General features: G+C 46.5%; 1 protein-coding gene across 4 annotated transcripts in view; it reads left to right on the top strand.

Moving 5' to 3' along the window:
* FAM163A (family with sequence similarity 163 member A) overlaps positions 1-15,911 on the top strand; it is a 72,453-nt gene that overhangs the window by 45,067 nt on the left and 11,475 nt on the right. The gene's annotated exons all lie outside the window — the stretch shown is intronic.

Genomic DNA, 15,911 nt, shown 5'->3' with positions numbered 1-15,911 from the left:
AGGAAAGGGACTGTTTGAAGTATGACCCTCAACCCAGATGGTAGCAGTAGGTACAGAAAGCAGTGTCAAAGATAATGCCACGGCTCCAAGCCTGGAGACTGGAGGGATACTATTAACAGGAGTGGGAAGTATTAATAACAGCTGACTTTCTTTTTTTTTTTTTTTTTTTTTGAGCCGCTGTTATGTGCTTGCCACTGCAAAACTAAGAGGTTTTTTGACAACTTTCTCATTAAGTCTCCTAATGGCCCTAGGATGTATTTACTAGTCTCCCCATATTACAGATTTTGGAGATGGGAAACTGAGGCCCAAAGTGGTGACGTGATTTGCCCAGTTTACACAGCTTATAAGGAGGGGAGCCACTATTTCAACCCAGGTCTGGCTGACAGTCTCTAGAATTCACACTTTTAACCCAGCACTGAACAGCCCCTCCAACCCACCTGCAGATACAGGCTGGCTAAAGGGCGAGTTGGTTCGTCAAGTGAGGCGGACCTGGCCTCTATAGCTTTGTCTTCCCTGAGAGATCAAACTCACCCTTCCACTGATCTGGATGGATGGCAGTCAGCGCTCACTGAGATTAGGATTGTAGGATTAGGTCAGATCACTCCTGACCTCAGGTGATCTGCCTGCGAACTTTAAAGATACAGTTGAAGATACTCCACAGAAGTCCACTGTCAGGGTGGGAGAAGGCAGCTCCAGCTCAGACTCTGGACAGACCTGGGAATATAGTGGCCTTTAGAACATTAGAGAATGAGGACACAGAAGAGGCTAAGTAGAAGAAAGTTGTGGGATAAAAGAGGGAAATTCCTCCAAAACCCAGAATATTCTTAAATAAGGGATGATGGATAGGCAGCCAACCAGGGAGAAAAGAACAGAACACGAAAGGAAACGAACTAGAGCTCCCATCAGTTATTTTGCCTGCATTTCTCCAGCAGTAGTTCCTTTTAGGCCCACTGTACCCAAAGTCTAACAGTCCAGCAAAGCTCCCCTAAAGCCCAGCTCAATCATCCAGCCTAGATGTCTTTGTCCCAGACAGAGGCTGTTAGTCTTAATCTCAGATAATATATTATCTCAAGATAATATAAACATCTAAGAGAAAGGAAAGGCCCAAGGAACCTAACGTTATGAGACTTCAGTGTCAGCAGTAACACTGCCCTTAGACCCAGGCACGAGAGGCCCCTATGCTGGCCCTCCTCAGGCCATACCACCTTCTCCATGGAGAGCAAGCCTGTGCCCTCCCTTCTAGACCATATCCTTGCACTGTCCAAACAACCCAAAGCTGCTTCCCGGGCCCACGCAGGCCTCTTCCCCCTTCTCTCTCCTTCCAAGCGTATGCATACCCTGTGCCTGCAGCATGGCCAGGAGGCAGTTCTTTGGGGACAGGGAATGGAACCTGGACATTAGGGCTGGAGTGTTCTCACTCCATGTACATGGGGCTCTTAAGGGGTACAGTCTAGGGTGGAAAGAGAAGGGGAACAGGCTGCAAGCTGGCAACTAAGCCAGCTCTCCCCATGCCGCCACATTTCAGCATGGAGCTAATCTTCCAGGTGTTTGAGGACGGAACGTGTTTTCATTTAACAGTTGCTAGCTGGATTTTTAACTTTTAAATATTTAGACATATCATCTGTGGCCTCCATTTATCTTTTTGCCCTCACCCCTACAAATGTTAGGATAGCAAGATCTTGAGCTGAAGGAACCGTAAAAGTCATTCGTTCCAACCACCTGGCCAAGCTTGCAGTCCCACCAAATGCTTAATCACTTCCAATTATGATTGGATGCTGGTCAAACTGCCTCCTGAAGTACTAGCTCATTCGTCTCTGCAGTTTTCTCGCTGCTAGGAGCGGTCCTTTATTCCGATGTCTTCCTGTTCCAGAAACACCATTTAGTAGTAATAAGTTGAAGGCTCACTCTGCCAGGCAATGGAGTATAGAGATGAATGAACTTTGATTCATGGAGACCAGGCTCCAAATCCTGACTCTGCCGCTTACTAGATGTGTGACCTTGAGCAAGTTTCTCAATCTCTCTGATCTTCAGTTTCTTCATCTGTAAAACGGAAATAATAATTCCCCACCTCTGTTGCCCCAGCTAGAGTGCAGTGGCAAGATCATGGATCACTGCAGCCTCAGATTTCTGGGCTCAAGCAATCCTCTTGCCTCAGCCTCCTGAGTAGCTGGGACTACAGACACATGCCACCATATCTGACTGTGTGTGTGTGTGTGTGTGTGTGTGTGTGTAGACTGGTCTCGTTGTGTGTGTGTGTGTGTGTGTGTGTGTAGACTGGGTCTCGTTGTGTGTGTGTGTGTGTGTGTGTGTGTGTAGGCTGGGTCTCGTTATGTTGACCAGGCTGGTCTCAAACTCCTGTGCTCAAGAAATCCACCCCTGCTTAGCCTCCCAAAGTAGTGGGATTATAGGCATGAACCACTGCTCCTGGACTTTGGTCTCCATATCTTAAACAGAAGGCCCAGTCTCAGTGACGAGGGATGTAATTAGTGCCAATAAGTAGTGACTTGATTATTAATGTTACCTATTTACGTTCACACTTGTTCTCATGGCAGAAAGGCTGGAGTTTTACATAGGAAGACCTGAGAACTAGTCTCTGTGCCTCCACTTACTAGTTGTGTTGCCTTAGACAAGTCACCTCTTCTCTGTGTGCCTCCGTTAGTTACCTATCAATAAAATGGAGCTGACGATCTCCATCACCTCACAGAGCTCATACTAAAACACCCCTACCGAAAAGTCATTTCTTCATTCATTCATTCTGTAAACATGCACGAAAGGGCTACTTTGTATTTGGCGCTGAGATAGAAAAGCGTGCCCAGCTCCTGCACTCAAGGCACCCATACTCCAGTGGATGAGACAGATAATAAAATATATATATATATAATAAAATGCAGTGTGACAGGTGCTGGCATCCTGAAAAAGGGGACACCTGGTTCTGCCCCAGAAAGGGTGAATAAAGAAAGTAGCATCTGAGAGGGATTAGTGGGGAAGAGAATATCATGAAAAAAAAAAAAGCATGGAATCATGTAGTTTTATGGAACAGAGATACAAAATAAAACGAATCTTTCCTTCAAGTGACAGGTCTTTAGATATCTGACAAAGATATCATAGCCTATCCCCCATCCTTTCTCTGACAACTTCTCTTAGGCAGGCTCGACATCCTCAGTTTCTTCAGCCATTGCTCACCTGCGTGGCTGTGAGTGTCCCCACGCCCTCTCTGGATACAGTCCCTTCTCTGTGTGTCCCAGTGGCAGGGCATACGCATATGTCTACATGTCATATATGTCACCACAACCAGTTCTTTAGCCAGAGCATAATTAAAACCTTATTCGAAAGCAGGTTATACTTTCCAAAATTCCAAGAGTCTATGAGTTTTACTGCAAATCAGAAGGCTCATCATCTATCTACCTAGTGACATATGGGCTTGTCTCATGGGAAAAGTATGTGTGTGGTGAAAGCATGAAGCACAGAAATGAGAAAAGCGTCCCTACGTGCTCATGCAGGGATTCCATGGACCGCTGGTTTAATGCTATGAGGGGACAATGAAACCCCAGCTCTAGAGGGTGTCTTATTAAAGCTCAAGGGATCCTGGTGAGATAGGTCTGGAACTCATATTTCAGGTGTAATGTCATAGCTCGCTTTGGTTCAAAAGTCTTAGAATTGGCTTTGATAGAACTGGGTGCTTTTCCATGATTGTGAATTAAAAGGAACAGCAAAATGAACAGAAGACAAGTTCTCTTGAAAGGAAGCAACAGCCCTGCCACAGGATCTGGAGGCCCCGTTGCTGTCCTCAGTGATGCAGTGGGCATTTGGCCAGGTTGCGAGTGCCACCACATGCTGGGTGGCTGTTGCCGGCCTGGGGCTCTCTGACTTACAGGTAGGTATTCTCCCTCACTGTTGAGTATGGGGCATTATTTGTGTTATTGCTGTCCCCTTAAAGTCTCATCTGTGAGTGAAGAGGGCCTGGTCCTTGAAAGACAGCTGGAGAAGACATCAGCACCAGTCCCTTACAGCTTCATTCACAGTGGCCACAGCCAGCATCTTCCAAGGTAGCAGGAGGACACTCCAGGCCAGGACTTGCACAGGGCAGCGGCTGCCCTTACTCTCACACTCTTGGCCACCCTGTGCTCCTGCTCAGCCTAATGGCAGCACCGTAGCTGCCTGCCTAGCCCATCAATTCAGGGGCCTGTCTTTGCTGCACAATTTAAGGAGTTAAAGGGGAGAAGACATCTGGTTCTTACCACCAAAAAATTAGAGCATTGGGCAGCAGTTCTCACACTTGAGTGTCCAAAGAAATACTTGAAATGAGTGTGACTGTCCTGGTTTATGCCAGTTGTCCCAGCATAACTATTAATAGTACCCCTATTCACTCAAGTGTCCCAGTTAGGCAATAAATTGAATAATCACCCTACTTAAAATGCACATTACCAGGATGCACCCACAGGTGTCTTGAGATTGGGATTCCCTGGAATCTGGATTTTAAACTAGCATCCTGGCATTTCTGTGGCACGTGGTGGATAGACACACTTTGAGAAATTCTGATGATAACGTGAAACTAGGCAAACCAAAAATCATTGTAACAACACTAATTTTAAAAAGACAGTAATCCTCTGCTTTTGTGAGGGCTGATGTGGTGCTTTTTAATGTCTGGCTTTGACTTAACAAATGTGAGTATCCACTATGTTTGGAGTCCTTTGCTAGGTGCTCTGGGAGATACAGAGATAAAGAAGCTGGGTCCCTGCATCAGAGGAGTTTACATCTGGCAAGGCACTCAGACAGATATTACATGGGAGTGAACCCTGGGTCATGAGGAAATGCTGAAGGGGAGGCATTTATGCAATAGTGTAACAGTGCAAGGGAGGAAGGGCATGAAGATAAAGAAATGGGAATTCAAAGAGGCTGAGTGACTTATCCAAAGTCCCACTGAGCCATGAATCTAACCTCGGCCTCCCAACTCCAAGGCATGAGCTCCTTCCCACATACTCGCCACAGAACTCTAACCACCACCACCTGCCAGCAGCAACCCCAGAGAGAAATATGCACACAACAAACTCTTGGCAAGGTGGTAAGAAGGGGGATGGGAGGGGGCTAGCAGAGTGACTAGAATTACTGAAAAGCAAGGATTAATCTAAAGAGGATTCCTAAAGAGGACAAAAGGGAATTTATGACATATCATTATAAAACAGCCAGGCATGGTGGCTCATACCCATAACCCCAGCTATTCAGGAGGCTGAGGCAAAGTGGAGGTATCTTTCTGATTCTGATACATACTATCAAATCGCCCTCAAATCACCTCCGCCAGTTTACACTCAGCTGTGGCTTGAACGTGTCCCCCAAAAGTTCATGTGTTGGAAATTTAATTGCCGTTGTAACAGTTTTAAGAGGTAGGGTCTTTAAGAGGCCATTAGGCCATGAGGGCTCTGCCTTTGTAAAGGGATTCATATTGTTATTGTGAGAATGGGCTCCTGATAAAAGGATAAATTGGCCTGCATTTTCACTTGCCCTCCCACACTCCCTTGTTCACTCACCTTCTGCCGTCGGATGACCCCCACCAGATGCTGGTGCCATGCTCTTGGACTCCCCTGTCTTCAGAACCATGAGCCAAATAAGCTTCTGTTCTACATAAATGACGTAGTCGGTTACATGCTGTTATAACAGCAGAAGATAGGCTGAGACACGGTCCTGGCAACAGTGCTAGTGCTACGGCCTTGACCACAGGCTGAATCGGGCTCAATAGCAGCTGGTTCCAGAGAGGCCACCAAATAGGAACATTCTGAAGAGTGTTTATCCTTCATGTTTCCCACCAAATCACCATCTCCTTTTGTCTTTTTCTAACCCCTCTCCCCAAGTTTGGCTTGGTTTTATGGAAATAAGTTCCTGCGTTGGCCATTCATAACTGATTTAAATTTAATTATTCTTCCTTTCTCTGCCTATAGATCCTATGACAGGAGTCTTTCTCTATTATTATTATTATTATTTTACAACTGTGTCTCCTTAGCCATTCCCTTCCTCTGTTACTTCCTTTCTATTCATCATCTTATTCTGTTGCCCTTGACTTTTCTGCAGTCACAGAACTCCCTGATATCTGACGAAAGCTATATACCCCTTCCCCAGAGAAACATTCAATAATACACACAGACACACACACACAGACACACACACACACACAGACACACACACAAACTTAAGATTTGGGATGTACATCAATGCCAATCTATCTATTTCTTCTCAACTTTACCTAAATTGGCATCTTTCTATCTCTGAGAGTTACTGATACTTCCAACTGAATTCCTACTTTCTTTGGACAAGTCATTCTCATTTATAATTACAACCCACAAAAGAAAAAAAAAAAGTTGCCCTGTGGGCTCCATCTCTTCAAGGTGTCACATTTAAAGAGACTCAAATCTGATGTCACATATTTTGAAAGCGATTAAAATGTTTATTGAAGATTTGGGGAAAATTCCAAAGGAAGGAATTTCATTCGTAACATATTGTTAAAACTTTAAAAAATCTCTTTCCCCATCTCCACCTCTCCCTCTGTCTTGCACAGATGGCAGCTGCCCCCGAAGTCTCCTCCTCCTGCAGGCTCTTCAGGATGCTTCGCACACGCCTGTCATGCTGGCTCTTTGATATCTCCTCCTCTTCTCTCATTGTCTAAGTACATCCAGGTTGGCTACTCTGACCTTTCTAACATATAAACCCAAACAGCATGGCACCTCCCAACTCACCTTTTACCCCGAGTCTGTGCAGCCCACAAGATGAGCTGGTGGACACCGTTTAGCAGACAGCAGAAGAGGGGAAAGGCTGTAGACACTGTATCTTAACCTACTGTGTTTTTCTGTTACATGGAAGACTTGAGAAGTTGCCCTCTTGCTAACCTTCCTAAACTGTTCTCTAGGACAGCAGGCTTACCTGGATCATCCGTTCTGGAGTCTTCCCCCATGGGTTAGCCACCACATGCAGTTCTCACCCCTTTAGCTCACAGGCCTGTGTATGACACGGCGGCTCCTGCCCACTTTCACTTCCACTTCTGGGGAAGAGTGAGAAGCTGCAGTTTAGAATCAGCACATCCTGCCTCACCCCAGCTACAGGGTGCAAAGTGATAATGATTCAGCTCTCAGAGTCATCGCAGGACTGCCCCCTGCAGAGAAGTCAGAGTATGTTTCTCAGATAGAAATAAGATGGCAAGGTGCGATGGCTCACACCTGTGGTCCCAGCACTTTGGGAGGCCGAGTCGGGCAGATCACTTGAAGTCAGGAGTTCGAGACCAGCCTGGCCAACATGGTGAAACCCCATCTCTACTAAAAATACAAAAAATTACCTGGGCGTGGTGGCACATGCTTGTAATCCCAGCTACTTGGGAGGCTGAGGCAGGAGAATCGCTTGAACCTGGGAGGCAGAGGTTGCAGTGAGCCAAGATCATGCCACTGCACTCACTCCAGCCTGGGCAACAAGAGCGAAACTCCGTCTCAAAAAAAAGGACATAAGATTTGTCAAGACAGGCGGAATAAGTTCAAGACCTCTATTGTGCAGGCTGGGGACTATAGTTCCCAGCAATATATTATATACTTGAAAATTGCCAAGAGAGTACATTTTAAGTGTTCTTACCTTAAAAAAACAAAGTATATGAGGTCATGCATATAACTAGCTTGATTTAGCCATTCTACAATGTGTACCTATATTAAAACGTCATGTTGTACATCATCTTTATATATATATATAGTTTTTATCTGTCAATTAAAAAAATCTAAACAGAGGTTGCTGTTTCCTTAGTTTTGCTCTCTCAGAATACTGATTCTAATAGTCAACAAGGCCAACTTCTAGAAGGTTTACTTGGACCTTCACAAAGACACCCAAAGAATGAGTTGAGAATTACTAAACCCCTATGTGGAATAGGAACCATATGTGTTGATGTGCAGTTGACTTGATCATGTGTGTGTATAACTATTAAGAATATAAGGCATGGTCGGGCGCAGTGGCTCACACCTGTAATCTCAGCACTTTGGGAGGCCAAGGCGGGCGGATTGTCTGAGATCAGGAGTTTGAAACCAGCCTGGCCAACATGGCGAAACCCCGTCTCTACTAAAAATACAAAAATTAGCCAGGCGTGGTGGCAGGTACCTGTAATCCCAGCTACTCAGGTGGCTGATACACGAGAATCGCTTGAGCCTGGGAAGCGGAGGTTGCAGTGAGCTGAGATCACGCCACTGCACTCCAGCCTAATACAAGGCATGCGTTTATATGTGAATGTCCCATTCCAGCTCTCTAAGTGAGGGTGGAAGTTCCCATCCGTGTGGCTGAGGGCATCGTTTTATTCTGATCCAGTGGGATCCTTCCTTTGCAGGCTCCACTGTGTCTCACACGGGGCTTGCCCCGTGGGGTTCCCCTGGTGTCTCCTCTTGTTTCAGGAGCTGCCTCTGGACGGCCCCTCCGGTGGCTTCAGTGCAGCCCCGCCACCACGCACACACTCAGCAGGCCTGCTGCCGCTTTCACCTTATCACCTGCCCCTGGGCTTTTCACAGTCCTCCTCGGGGCACTTTTGCCCATCTTAGAATATTTGTCTGATGTGATTGAGGATTCTGGATTAATCCTGACATGGTTTTTAAGGTCTCCTACCCCAGAAGCTGCCTTGTCCCACTCTAGACAAGCCTTAGTTTGGCCCAGTCAGATCTGACTGGCAGGATAAATAGGCCAGGCCCTCTGGGAGGGAGGAAAGGAGAGGAGAGCAGCTCAAAAATGTTCCCCAAGCCTCCCTGCACGATGTGGGTGGACACAGCTTCCAAATCTCCCTGCTGCACTTGTGTATATCCTTCTGTGAGATTCATCATGGACTTGATCTAAAGTTTCTTTGGTATAATTTCATCAACCTAGTTCAATCCTGCCCCTCTTGGAAACCCCTTTGCAAGCCTCCCACTTCCTGCCACCCTGAGTGTGAGGACTCTGGGCTCCGTGGCCAGTCTTTACAGCTAGCTCCCTCTGGCCCTCTTGTCAGCCTAATGCAGTGACCCTCCTTATCTCCATCTGCCTCAGAAATCAAGCTCTCTGTCCCTTCAGTGGCCTGTGTTCTTACTGGATTTCTTCCAGTCTGCTGACATCTCGCTAAAGAAGTGAAACAAGCCCTATAGATGCTTCTGCCTTTCCCAGCAAGTCTGTTTAGCAGGCACTGAGCTGCAGGCCTGCTGCATAGGGAATCTCAGAACACCCTCTAAACAATCAAGGACAGATAGGGAGAAATCCAAGCCAGAAAGTGCAACACAACAGACTTGTGAAATGTGAAGCCCTATCCCATGACACTGGGCTAGGTCATGGTGTCCTCATGCCTCCTGCGAATGGCCAACAATTCAGGCTGCTTTGGTAGGCCAGGAAAGAGCACTGACTCTGGAGTTAGATGAGCCAGGGTGGCATGGAGATGGGCCGCTCGGCATGTTCCATGCATAGCAAGAACTACTCTGGTCATGGAAGAAGTGTGGCAGCAGACTGTCCCGGAAATAGTCATGTGACCGTGGCCAAATCACTTGGCCTTCCTAAACTTAGTATTTTCTGTAAAGTAAGATAAATCAAAATCTGCCATGCCTAGGCGACAAACAAGATGAAGCATAGGAAAACTCTATAAACTGTTAATGAACATTGTTATGAAAGGCAGAAACAGAAACAAAACCAAGTCCAACATGAACCAAACCCTTAACAGGTTTACTGGCCTCAGCACCGGCCTCTCTGAAGCAGAGCAGACAGACCTGTGATCAGAACCTCAAGAGCTCCAGAGACTAGCATTATCTGCATAAAATTGCCCACATTAGTGTAAAATGACACGTAACTAAGTCCCAATTGTGTCATATGGACTATAGGCAAAACTGAGGTTCTCAGGAAGAGAGGCCTGGAAGGATCAGAAAAGGCTGGGAGCTGGGGCAGGTGGAGCTTGAGGTGCTGTGTGACACTCTGCAGCAGAGACACATGGGCAGTGTGGGGAATGGTGGCAAGGAAGACTTCCAATAAACATGGCACGCTCTATACACTAGCTTCTGCATTTGACAGGTACGTATTGAGCATCTACTATGTTCTAGGGCTAAAGATTCACTGGTGAGTAAGGCAGACATGAAACAGTGTGCTGTGGGGCTTTAGACCAAAGTCACAGCCCCTCCCCAGCCCAAGGGCCCCACAGCCAGGTTCTCATGCTCTGCCAGTGCAGGGGTTCCAACACATCTGGGCCTACTCTTCTTCAATTATCAGCACAGTTTTTGCTGAAAAAAACATGCAGAGCAGCCTGTTTTGTGTCATCCCAGTCAGGGAAGGGGTACACTCAGCCTTGCCCTTGACAGGCATCTAAGATGCAGGCAACACCTCTGAGACAGCCCTTGGCTGGGAGGAGCAGGGCACCTCTGTTTATCTGCATCAAATATTTATTTGTAACCCCAAGCACTGAACAAGCCTGATGGATATGCCTACTCTGGGGTGTGTGTGCACTCCAAGCCATGTCAGACCATGGTGGTCTGACAGAGACTGCAGAGTCACTCCCAGGGAGGAGTCTGAGGGTCATGTTCTGTTCTGAGCAGCCCATCAAGGATGGAATGGAAGAGAAGAGGAATAACAAACTCATTTTCACATGCATTAGCTCAGGCATAACTCAAATACGAGCTGGGGTCACACGTTCTGCAGGATCTAGATAGGACTTGCTCAGACCCCCATTATAGGGCTCAGCGGAAACCCAAATTCTGTTCTGAGGGCTGCTGTTCTCATGGTCACCTCTGGCTCCAAACTCCTCCCTCCACCGAATTCTTCTTGCTGTGAGTGTCTTCTGTGTACTATGGATATGCACCCAGATAGGCACATCTGGATGCATATTGGATTGCCACAGAGAAGAAAAATATCACTCACATTGAGGAGACACCAACACAAACACTTGGAATTAAATAAGACACCTCCCGATTCCTGGAAGCCTTTTGCAGTGCCTGACTGCTGGGATTTTTAACGCCGGGAGACCCAGCGGAACCCCCAAGCCTCAGCTGTTTTTCAGGGCTCATCTCTCTTCCTCACCCCACCATCCCTGATCTGCCTACCACCCCACACCCACACAGCTCTCCAAGGCCCACTCCCAAACCTCAGCACAGTCAGACTCACCCAGGGATGAGTGAGCATGGAGACGTCCCTCCTGTGAGCAGCTCAGAGGGCTAACTGCAGGGACCCTGAGGCTCTTGGGACAACATCAGCCCTCTTTAGAAGGCAGTGTGATTTTAAAGATCACCCTCCCCCGATTTTCCCAGGTAATCCTCACCCTGTAGAGAAAGGTGTATTATTTATCTCCATTTTGCAGGTAAGCCTCAAGGAGAACATTAATTGTCCAAAGTCACCCAGGTAATGAGTGTGGAAAATAGGGTTTAAACCCAAATCTTGGAACTCCTGGCCTAGTGCTTTTTCCACCGTGCACAGCAGAGCACAGCAGGATGGAAGGCTCTGTGTGGGGACAGCGCTCTGTGCAAAGCAACTTCCCCCTTAGACCTGGTCATTCCAGCATCCAGAATGTGCAGGTACCAGGCAGGCGGCTGGAGTGGAGCTTAACAAAGACACGTGATTCCAAGTCTGTGCCCCCAAATGGTCTAAACTGTAAAGGAGAAAGCAAAATATACCCACGGGATACCCATGTATCAATAAATGCCAATACCAGAGGACAAACAGGCCTTAGGAAGGCCTAACAAAAATGTGCAGCATTTAGTCAATCCTGGAAGGCTCCCTGGGGGAAGTGAAAGCCTCGTTTCTTTTCTCTTTTTGTTTGAGTTGGACTTCAGATGCAGAAGACTAAGTTAACTATATTCTTCAGATCATAGCACAGTGTCATGATCATTGGTCTGTGCAAGATCTGTCACATCTTATTTATGTTTATTCTCTCACTTTCATTTACCTTCTTCCATAGGCAGCCATAATGTGTATTCATTTTTTGGTATGTGTTCTTGAACATGTGGATTGTGGATCTGTATGCTTGTAGTTTAAACCCATGTGAGCAGAATTCTTATGCCTTTCGTGCTTGGTTGTTTTGTTTTGTTTCGCTGTTTCTCTTAGCACTGTGCTAAACTTTCTCCTCGTTGCTGTGTGTTGCGGTGCCACATCTGGTCCTCTGCTTTCAGCAGGTGCATATCCTCCATGATAGCATCTACCTGAGTTTACGGGTCCACTCCTCATTGATGATCACTGAGGTTGCCTCCAAGTCCCCTGTTTATGGCCATCATAAACAGCCCAGCATGGTAACAAACATCTTCACATATGACCCCTATGGCTGTGTTAAGAAATTTCGGGGACATCGAACCAGGAGCAGAATTGCTGTTTCACGGGCCATGTGTGTACTTGCTATGACTAAGTGGTACCAGATCACTCCCTCAGTGGCTTCCCCAGCTACAGCCACCACCAGTGCTCCTGTATACCCACATCTGCACCAATGCTTGGCATTATCTTGCTCCTGATTTTTGCCAATCCAAAGGTAAAAAGTGATAGCTCATTGTGGCTTCAGCTTGTATTTCTTGAATCAATAATGAGTTTGTGCATCTCTTTTTTGTGAGCCTTTAGGGTAAACCACCTGTCCATTGCCTACTGTTACATTGGGGTTCTTGGGGGTCTTTTCTTGATGATTTGCAAGAGTCTTGTATCTCCTAGAGAGACCCCTTCTCAAACAGTGCACATCTCTTTGCTGCTGTAGTTACCCATCTAGGGTAAGAGAACCCATGTAGTCACCAGTTCTTCAAACCCTCATCCTGGGGGTCAGGACTTTGTAATGGGCATGTATACAATCAAAGTAAAGGGAACCCCTTCCCCATTTCCTTTTTCCAGCCTTGCCTGGATTGCCATCCAGGAAGACAGGTGACAAGGAAAAAAACTTCTTCTCTGGGGCTGCTAACCTGCTGTGTCAATTTCATGAGTTAATAAATGATTAGAGAAGGCTTAATTGCATCAGAGAAATTGAGATCGGCCGGTGCTTAGGCCCCACTCAATTAACTTGTGCTCCTAAGGGGGCCGAGCAAGGAGCAGGGGGCAGTCGATGGTTAATTACATGTGCTGGTGCCAGCTGCAGCTGGCGTTTCCTGCCAGCATTCATCCAGGCAGTGAGGCGAGGTGACCCTGCTTCAGTGAGGCTGAAGTCACTGAGAACAGGGGACCTTCAGATAGAGCAGAGACCCCTGGTCTCGTGAGGAGTGAGAGACCCATTTCCCAGCACATTCTATCAGGGTGGCTTTTAGTGCCCAACTCCAGCCTCTACTACACAAATGGCCTTTAAGGCCCCCATTTTTTTTCTTTTTTATTTTAAGACAGAGTTTTGTTCTTGTTGCCCAGTCTGGAGTGCAATGGCGCAATCTTGGCTCACTGCAACCTCCACCCCCGGGTTCAAGCAATTCTCCTGCCGCAGCCTCCTGAGTAGCTGGGATTACAGGCACGTGCTACCACGCCCGGCTAATTTTTGTGTTTTTAATAGAGACAGGGTTTCACCATCTTGGCCAGGCTGGTCTCAAACTCCTGACCTCATGATCCACCCACCTCGGCCTCCCAAAGTGTTAGGATTACAGGCGTGAGCCACCGCACCTGGCCAGGCCCCCCATTCTGACCACTTTATTGGCTCCATCCCCACCCAGGCTAATGCCACATGCCTTTGGTTCTTCTTAGGCTTCCCCCTCCTCCTGCCCCCTGGCCTGCTCTCCTCCAGGCCAGGGGGCAGGAGGAGGGGGAAGCCTAAGAAGAACCCAGAGGCACTCTTGTCTTGTCATGGGCACCAGATGATGCCACAGGCTCTGCAAGATCACTCCCCTCCCCTACTGCCTCCAGACTGAAATCCTCCCAGAGAAGTTTCTTCTTGCGTCATTTTCCAAAGGTCCAGATGGTAAGGCTCAAATCTGCTAAGAATATAGATTCCTGGGCCCCACTCTGTAGATGCTGCTTCAGTAACTCTGGAGTCTCCATTTTTTAACACGTGGCTCAGGTAATTGTTACGGTCAAGCCAGTTTGAGAAACCCTACTTCAGGGGACACCCTGGCTCCTGATGAAATAAGTGGAGATCTTCTGGAAGGAGAGACAACATCAGATGGAAGGGCCCTGGCCTGGGACCTCTACAATGCCATCTCTGCCTTGCTGAGTGTGTTAAACAAGTCATTTGTCCTGTCTGAACTTGGTTTCATCATCTGGAAAATAAAGATACTGTAAATCATTCTATCGTAAAGACACATGCACACATGTGTTCACTGCAGCACTGTTTACAATAGCAAAGACATGGAATCAACCTAAATGCTCATCAGTGACAGACTGGATAAAGAAAATGTGGTACATATACACCATGGAATACTATGCAGCCATAAAGAAGAACAAGATCATGTCTTTTGTGGAAACATGGATGGAGCTGGAGGCCATTATTCTTAGCGAACTCACACAGGCACAGAAAGCCAAAGACCACATGTTCTCACATATAAGTGGGAGCTAAATGATGAGAACCCATGAACACAAAGAGGGAACAATACATATGGGGGCCTAATTAAGGGTGGAGGGTGAGAAGGGGGAGGGGGCAGAAAAAAATAACTATTGGGCACTAGGCTTAATACCTGGGTGATGAAATAATCTGTACAACAAACCCCCATGACATGAGTTTTCTTTTTTAATTTTATTATTATTATACTTTAAGTTTTAGGGTACATGTGCACAATGTGCAGGTTTGTTACATATGTATCCATGTGCCATGTTGTTTTGCTGCACCCATTAACTCGTCATTTAGCATTAGGTATATCTCCTAATGCTGTCCCTCCCCACTCCCCCCACCCCACAACAGTCCCCAGAGTGTGATGTTCCCCTTCCTGTGTCCATGAGTTCTCATTGTTCAATTTCCACCTATGAGTGAGAATATGCGGTGTTTGGTTTTTTGTCCTTGCGATAGTTTGCTGAGAATGATGGTTTCCAGTTTCATCCATATCCCTACAAAGGACATGAACTCATCATTTTTATGGCTGCATAGTATTCCATGGTGTATATGTGCCACATTTTCTTAATCCAGTATATCTTTGTTGGACATTTGGGTTGGTTCCAAGTCTTTGCTATTGTGAATAGTGCCATAATAAACATATGTGTGCATGTGTCTTTATAGCAGCATGATTTATAGTCCTTTGTGTATATACCCAGTAATGGGATGGCTGGGTCAAATGGTATTTCTAGTTCTAGATCCCTGAGGAATTGCCACACTGACTTCCACAATGGTTGAACTAGTTTACAGTCCCACCAACAGTGTAAAAGTGTTCCTATTTCTCCACATCCTCTCCAGCACCTGCTGTTTCCTGACTTTTTAATGATGGCCATTCTAACTGGTGTGAGATGGTATCTCATTGTGGTTTTGATTTGCATTTCTCTGATGGCCAGTGATGATGAGCATTTTTTCATGTGTTTTTTGGCTGCATAAATGCATGACGTGAGTTTACCTGTGTGACAAACCTGCACTTGTATCCCCAAACCTAAAAGAAAAGTGTTTTAAAAGACACGGGAGTCCTTGCATTTCCATGAATCCTTTTTCTATAAGTAACAAGCACTTCGCATGATTTATGCTCAAAAAGCAACTTTAATTTTTTTTCTTCAAATGTCCCTTTACTTTAAAATATATTCAGTGGGAGAAATCTTCCCCTGCCCCTAGAAAAAAAACTTGGCCCATTCCCATTTCTTTTTCATCCAGTCTTCAGTGATAGCCTTATAGTTACTGTAGGTTATAGATGCAGTCCACTCAGCCATTAGAATGCATCACAGGCCAGGCATGGTAGCTCACGCCTGTAATCCTAGCACTTTGGGAGGCCGAGGCAGGTGGATCATCTGAGGTCAGGAGTTTGAGACCAGCCTGGACAATATGGTGAAACCCCATTTCTACTAAAAATACAAAAATTAGCCGGGGGTGGTGGTGGGCGCCTATAATC

Source organism: Nomascus leucogenys, chromosome 12, assembly GCF_006542625.1.
Source record: "Nomascus leucogenys isolate Asia chromosome 12, Asia_NLE_v1, whole genome shotgun sequence".
In the NCBI taxonomy this organism is placed as follows: Eukaryota; Metazoa; Chordata; class Mammalia; order Primates; family Hylobatidae; genus Nomascus; species Nomascus leucogenys.
The sequence above is the reverse complement of the archived record's forward strand: the minus strand, read 5'-3'. Positions and strand labels throughout refer to the sequence as shown.